The sequence below is a fragment of the Gekko japonicus genome, unplaced genomic scaffold, assembly GCF_001447785.1.
Source record: "Gekko japonicus isolate JY-2015 unplaced genomic scaffold, Gekko_japonicus_V1.1 scaffold3651, whole genome shotgun sequence".
NCBI lineage: Eukaryota > Metazoa > Chordata > Lepidosauria > Squamata > Gekkonidae > Gekko > Gekko japonicus.
This window is the reverse complement of record NW_015160942.1, coordinates 124,015-131,435: the sequence shown is the minus strand read 5'-3', so window position 1 is coordinate 131,435 and position 7,421 is coordinate 124,015. Positions and strand designations below refer to the sequence as shown.

General features: G+C 51.4%; 1 long non-coding RNA gene across 1 annotated transcript in view; it reads left to right on the top strand.

The window, feature by feature from the left end:
- The first annotated feature begins 730 nt into the window (after positions 1 to 730).
- LOC107122151 overlaps positions 731 to 7,421 on the top strand; it is a 7,933-nt gene continuing 1,242 nt past the window's right edge. The window contains exon 1 of the long non-coding RNA XR_001482897.1: positions 731 to 808. This is a non-coding gene — a long non-coding RNA (uncharacterized LOC107122151). The remainder of the gene's footprint in view (positions 809 to 7,421) is intronic.

The window sequence follows — 7,421 nt, the reverse complement described above, 5'->3', positions numbered from 1 at the left end:
TAAAAACATTCGCAATTTGATTAGGCCTTGTCGCACCATCTAGAAGTAGACCGTGTTTGATGTTCGATGGTGTTATGTATATTAGATATGAGTGGGATCAGAGATTTCCACGATCGGTCACAGATTTGTAAATATAAAAGAATGAAAGAATGAAAGAGAGGGATGAAAATTGCTCCATGAAAATTGCTCCATGAAATTGCTGAGCGGTCGGGTTAGAACGGATAAAAGGAAGTCCTTCTTCACCCAAAGAGTGATGAATACTTGGAATTCACTGCCACAGGAAGTGGTGGCGGCTACAAGCATGGAGGGCTTCAAAAGGGAATTAGATAAGCATCTGGAGCAGAGGTCCATCAGTGGCTATTAGCCACAAGGATATAGATTCGCACCATCTAGAAGTAGACTGTGTTTGATGTTCGATAGTGTTATGTATATTAGATATGAGTGGGATCAGAGATTTCCACGATCGGTCACAGATTTGTAAATATAAAAGAATGAAAGAGAGGGATGATATTTTGTTATTGTACTTTATTGTTTTATGCTATGGTGTTTTTATTTGTTTTAATCTTGGCACTGCGGGCCTCCTGTTAGCCGCCCTGAGCCTTTGGGATAGGGCGGGATATAAATCCAGAGATAAATAAAAAAATTAATTGCGGTGGAAAGCCAGGGACTGGTTCTCAGCCTGGGCCCACGGAGTTCACGGTATCTCCCTCTCTGCTTTTCCCCACAGAAAAGAACGGCCTCTCGTTTATCGAGACCTCTGCTTTGGACTCGACGAATGTGGAAGCGGCCTTCCAGACCATTCTGACGGGTGAGTCGGCCGAAGGTCCTTACGGCGGGAGTGGGCGCAGGCGGCCAGACAGAGCCCCTGTATGGAAACAGGGATCCCTCCGAGCGTCAGCTGCCGGAGACGAACGGGGGACACGGGGATTGTGAGCGTGGAGGTCGCGGGTCTTGCTGCTCTCGGAGACCGGAGGCTGGGGACTGAAATTGAGACGTGAAATTTCTGGGTGTTTTTAAACCACGAGTGGTGGTTAGGGCAGGGCGGCAGCGGTGGGGGTACAGTTTGGTGAGGAAGATGAGTCAGTACTTGTGCCGCCCCCAGCCAGCGTTAATGTACCTTTAAGAGTAGTTGCACCCTGGGAATTGGAGTCCACAGTTAGGGGTCCCAGAAGCTTCCCTCTGACTGGCTCATTAAGAGTAATTTCCTGAGCTCAGAGGCGCAAAGATAGGAGTTTTATTGTTCTTTTCCGTTTCTTTGTCCATCAACCCTTACTGCAAAGAGAGGGAAGCCCATCTCTTTTCTCACCACGGCCATAGGATTGACCTAGATCAGAAAGGTGTAACGCTCTATCCAGCTATCAACTCCCCCCAGCCAGTGTTAATGTACCTTTAAGAGTAGTTGCACCTGGGAATTGGAGTCCACAGTTAGGGGTCCCAGAAGCTTCTGGGACCCCTAACTGTGGACTCCAATTCCCAGGCGCAACTACTCTTAAAGGTGCATTAACGCTGGCTAGGGGCAGCACAGTACTGCTTTTTTATTTTTTGTAGCTATTGCAGCACTGCCTTTCCTATTAGGTCTAAACTTTATTACTTTCAGAAAACAAAAAAAAAAAAAAAAAAAAAGTACATGTGACTTAGTACATTTGGAAAGGCAGAACTGCTATAAAAAAGGGTCTTCCAAACAGAAAATAATTCCATGGGATGGGAAGAGGGTCTATTTCCCACCCACCCCTATGATTTTTCTGTGTTTCTTTCCCCCCATGTCTTCACCTCCCTAGACTGGAGAGAACTTTGGTCTGGTTTAGCGGCGCAGTTTTTACATAAGCGCCATTGTTAGATGTGTTTGCATACTCACTGGTTGGGAGCAGGGAGCTGATTTTTCAGTGGCCCAGTTTGACTCTTTGCTGGTCCGATGGAAGCAACTGAGCTGGCTGCTTCGCCGTATTCTTTCCTGGCCGTGCAGTCCAGCAACAGTCAGCTTTTTGGGCGGCGCGTATTGTCACACAGCCCAATTGAGTCATTCCCCGCCTTCCCCGCTCACCCCTCCTCTCGGCGGGCCGCTGTGTAAATGGACAATTAACTCATTATACGAATCAGTCGTAAATGCTGGGCTTTAATAAAATCTCACCCTTTGGGTGTACGTCTCAATCAGGGGTCATTTAGTAGAAAAAAAGGCGCAGGAGTTCATTAGCATAACTCATTAGCATACCTTATTTACATAGGCCACACACCCCTGACATCACCGGAAGTGTGTCAGAAGGCAACACCCACCGCTCAGGCTCCACTGGACTGTTTTGGATTGCTAGCTATTTGGGGGCGGGGGGGAACGTGCAGCTCTGTCCTCGCAGAGGAGGGAGAGCTTGTACCTGAATAAGACTTGGTCTTAAAGGTGCCACTGGACTGTTTTGGATTGCTAGGTATTGGGGGGGACGGGACATGCAGATCTGTTCTTACAGAGGAGGGAGAGCTTGTGCCTGAATAAAACTTGGTCTTAAAGGTGCCACTGGACTGTTTTGGGGCGGGGCTCTGCAACTTACCTGGCTGCTTCTTGCGCTGACAGGGGGTGGGGCTTGTTGCATGTGCCCGCCCCCTGGGCTCTTTACTGCCGGAGCTCCGTTACTGTGCACTCCTGCGACTGCCCCAAGTGACAGTCATGGCTAACGATCCGCTTGGATTGGCAACATGTTTGTGCATGCAGTGTTTTGCAAAAACCCAGAGCGCCAGGTGACTGGCTCGCAACCGAGAGACACCTTTGACAGCGTTAAGTCTGACTCTCCTGCTTTCCTGGCGAAAGCCTCCGTATCCCTGCCGGCCTCTGCAGGGCCTGGTGTTGGAGAGGGCGGGGGAGAGAAGGAGGCCGTTCTCCCCGCAGAAAGCAGGCCGTCCTCTCTGGGAGGCGCTCAGGTCTCCGCGCGCGGCCTTCCGTGTGGGAGGGCCTCGATTGGTGTGCAAAGTGCACATTTCGAGGGTCTAATTCACAGGCCCATAAGCCAGGACTTTTTTTTGTTCGGGGGGGGCATTTAAATTTTTAAGGGGGCAGTTAAATTACAGTTAATTAAATTAATCCGAATGCCTGTCTTTAAAGGGGGAGGCTCCGAGCCTGTTTCTAGCCCACCCTTTCAAGGGACAGGGCAGCGAGCGTGTCCATTCCTAGGAAAAACCCGCTCAGAGGACATTGAATTGCCTTCAGAAGGCATTTAAATGCCTTTTGGTTTCCCTTCCGCAGAGCAAGAAAGCTTAGCAGGGCACTGAAGAGTGGCACCATCCATACACCTCCAACAATTCCCCTTTCTTTCTCTCCTCAAAAATAAGGTTTTTACACACACACACACACACAAATACACTTGCACATATAAAAAATACCCCCCCAGGTTCTTGGCACGGCTATTTGTGGGGCAGGTATTTCAGTTAAGGGGGCAGAGCCCCCAAACGCCCCACTGTAGCTAGTGGCCTGCTCATTCAGGACTCCCCCAGACAATTTCCTTCCATTCTGTGCCGCTACTCGGAGGAAGCTTCAGGAGTTGTTGTTGTAATTCAGAGAAGCAAGAAGCCCCGGGGATATCTTCCGGAGAGAATCTGCCACTTCTGAACCTCCTCTCCAAAATCTATCCTTTTTTTCCACCAGGCCATTTTGGCCGGGGATCCTGGAGGTTTTTTGTCATCTTCTGGGCGTGGAACAGCGGTCACTGGGGGTGTACGTGGGAGAGGGGGGAGGTATTTGTGAATTTCCCGCGTTGTGCCGGGGGTTGGACTAGACGACCCCGGAGGTTCCTCCCAACTCTGTGAGTCTATGATTCAGAGGCTGTTCTTGATTCTGAGCCGTTTACTCCTCTCCCCCCCCTGCCCCCCACCAGTATGTCCTGTAGGCAGACTGGGCTGTGGGCTACCGAAAGCAATCCCGCTCCCCTGGTGGGCAGCGTTTCCTGAGATTGCCAAACCTCGGGGGGGGGGTAAGGGGAGGGCGAAGGGCCTGAGCCTCTAGTAGAACCATAATAACATAACACAAAAACCTAGCAAGAAGAGGAGATTGGATTTATACCCTGCCCTTCACTACCCAAAGGTGTCTCAGAGCGGCTTACGAACTCCTTTCCCTTCCCCTCCCCACAACAGACACCCTGTGAGGTAGGTGGGGCTGAGAGAGCTCTGACAGAAACTGCTCTTTCAAGAACAGCTCTTATCAGAACTACGGCTTGCCCAGGGTCATCCAGCCAGGTGCAAGTGGAGGAGTGGGGAATCAAACCCGGTTCTCCCAGATTAGAGTCCGTGCCCTTCACCACGACACCAAACTGGCTCTCTCTACACCGAACATGGGCAGATCATTGCAAGATGAGAGTCTGTGCGATTTCAAAGTTCTGCTTGCAGAATCCGGCTGTTCTTGCAGAATTCCACGGCCCTCCTGGTGGCCCGGAGTTGCACCCCAGCCCTGCCAGTTAACAGCCGTTGGCTCCACGGAGGCTGCCGGTCGGGCTCTCCTGGGGTCCTCACAGCCAGCTCTGTCAGGCTGGGCCCAATGTTCCCTCTAAGCTGTGGAGTCTTGTGAGCAAAAATTCTACTTTGTGAGCTACTGGCATTAAAGTTGTGAGCGAGCAGTTTGTCTACTGCATACATTTGTTTGCTCTGCAGCCATCCCTTCCTGAGCTAAGACGTGTGAGCCTGAGGCTAAAAAACTCAGCTTAGAGGGAACACTGGCTGGGTCCCAGCTGCTGTTGAGCGGGTGGGGGCACATCCCTTCCGAACAGCACACTGGCTGCTGCTTCTCTGCCCCCCCCCCGCCCTGAGGTGAGCCCACAGTGGTTTGCGCTCATTCTCTCTCTCTCTCTGTTTCCTGCCTTTACAGTCCAGGATTTCTCAAATTTCCGGTGTGGAAACGCCTTTCCTGTCACTTCTGTAGGTTGTGTTCGCCTTTAAAAATTGTGCGTTGCTTGCATCTGGGAGCCTGGAGGGAGGATGCTTCCTCCCGAAAGAATTTCTGCCCAGTCTTTTAAAACAACCCAAAATCAACTCCCAGTTTTAAATTGATCCCGCCACCTCCCTTCCTGTTCCTGAATGGCTCTCGGAGATCTTTTTTCTTTCTGGTGTTTTTCATACGTGCGTGTGCGCGCGTGCCCCTGGAAGGCGTGGCGACCTCTGGTGGCTGACCCCTGCTGGGGGCCTGGAGGATATTCAGAGAGGTGGCCAAGTAAAGCCTGCCCCCGCCTCTGGTATTCCAAGGAGGTCTCCCATCCAAGGACTTGCCAGAGTTGATCCTGCTTAGCTTCCGAGATCTGACGAGATCGGGCTCGCCCGGGCTGTTCCAGGTCAGGGTGCTCCCAGAGATCTTTCGATTATGCATGGGAAAGAGCAGGTAGAGAAAGAGGTACTTTTTTCCCTTTCTCGCGATACAAGAACTCGTGGGCACTCCATGAAACTGCTGAGTGGTCGGGTTAGAACGGATAGAAGGAAGTCCTTCTTCACCCAAAGAGTGATTAACACATGGAATTCACTGCCACAGGAGGTGGTGGCGGCTACAAACATGGACGGCTTCAAGAGGGAATTAGATAAGCATATGGAGCAGAGGTCCATCAGTGGCTATTAGCCACAAGGTATAGATAGGGGCACTGGGGCAAGTGATGCTCTGTCATCTTGGTGCTTGGGGGTGGGGTCAACAATGAGAAGGCTTCTAGTGTCCTGGCCCCACCGGTGGACCTCCAGATGGCCCCTGGTATTTCTGGCCACTGTGTGATACAGAGTGTTGGACTGGATGGGCCTTTGGCCTGATCCAACATTGGCATCTCTTATGTTCTTATGTTCGATGCTGGCATCATGCAGCGATCGGGGATCCTCTGCCGTGCCGGGTCCAAGGAAGGGAGGAGGCATACAGGCTGCCTTTGCTCCCCCATTGGCAGTGTGGGGGAGAGGAGAGTCATTCGGCCCTGTTGTAAGGATTGCAGTTAGCGCTTTTGGGCAGGGAAAGAACCGTAGTGAAGCGTGTGAGTGTGTGTGTTGTCGGTCAAGCGGAGTCCAGTGTTCCATTGTGGGGTGGAGTCACCTTTGCCCGTGACCGGCGTCCCCCAGGGCTGGCACGTCACCCGCGCATCAAACATCGTGACGAGAGAGGGCAGCTGAGCTTTGAGAACGGTGGCAAAGGGTTGGGAGAAGAAAGACGCTGGGACCAAAGGGTCCCACACTCGACCCCTCGACCTTGGTACCCTGTTTGTTGGCCCTCCGCTGGTTGGCCCACGGGGATCCTAACCACTGCACCAAACTGGAACAGAGACCCACCCCCCACTCCTCCGTTACGTCCCTGGGAGAGTGTTACGCCTCTCAGATAACGACTGGCTGCTGGTCCCCAGCCCTAAAGCTATCCGGCTGTCCTCGAAAAGGGCCTTTTCAGTCCTTGCCCCGGCCTGGTGGAACTCTCTGCCAAATACCCTTTTGCCCTCTTCCCACCTGCCCACGAAGCAGCCGGCAGCCTGAAATCGGATTGATTGGTATTTGCCATTTCTTTTCTTCAGATAATGTGTTATCAGCAGTGTTCCCTCTAAGCTGAGTTAGTGTGAGCGAGCTCACCGTTTTTCAGCCTCCGGCTCACACATTTTTGTCTTAGCTCAGGAAGGATTGGCTCCAGAGCACACTAATTGATGCAGCAGCCAAATCGCCTGCTTACAGCTTTAAAGCCAGTAGCTCACAAAGTAGACGTTTTGCTCACAAGACTCCACAGCTTAGAGGGAACATTGGTCGTATCCTGTGTTGAGGAGCCCCGACAGGAGAAGACTGGATGTGAGATGGATGAACTCCGTCCAGGAAGCCGCAGTCTTCCGTTCGCAAGACTCAAGCGAGGCTGTTCACGAGAGGGCCTTTCAGAAGTCCTTCGTTCACGGGGTCGGTACGAGTCGGAAGCAATTTTGACAGCACTCGACAAACACGCAGTTATACAGCTTCTGCCGGGGCTCCTTATCCGTTAGTGTTTTTATTTTTCCCCGGTGGTTCCTTTGTATTGATAAATTGTTTACAGTTTAATGAACAACAGAACAAAGTGTGAGTCCAGTGAGGCACCTTTAAGACCAACCAAGTTTATTTCTGAGTATAAGCTTTCAAAGTTTCGGAGACAAGTGTGCATGCACATGAAATCTTATGCTGTGAATAAAACTTTGCTGGCCTCAACTGTGCCCGGGTTGCCCCACCTGGATCGATCGTTAATGAACAGTGTTTGTGAACCACCATAGGCACACATTATAAAAATAAAGATATACAAATTCTGCAAGACAGAACTCCGTATCTGTACCGAGAAATGATCGCTAGCAGCTGCCCAGGTTTCCACAGAGGGAATCTCTGCTTGCAGCCTTTGGCCAGTCATGCCCGTGCAACGTAATCTACCTCTCAGGGTTGTTGTGAGATTAAAAACATGGAATGGGCCATGTACGTTGCCCCAAGCCCCTGGG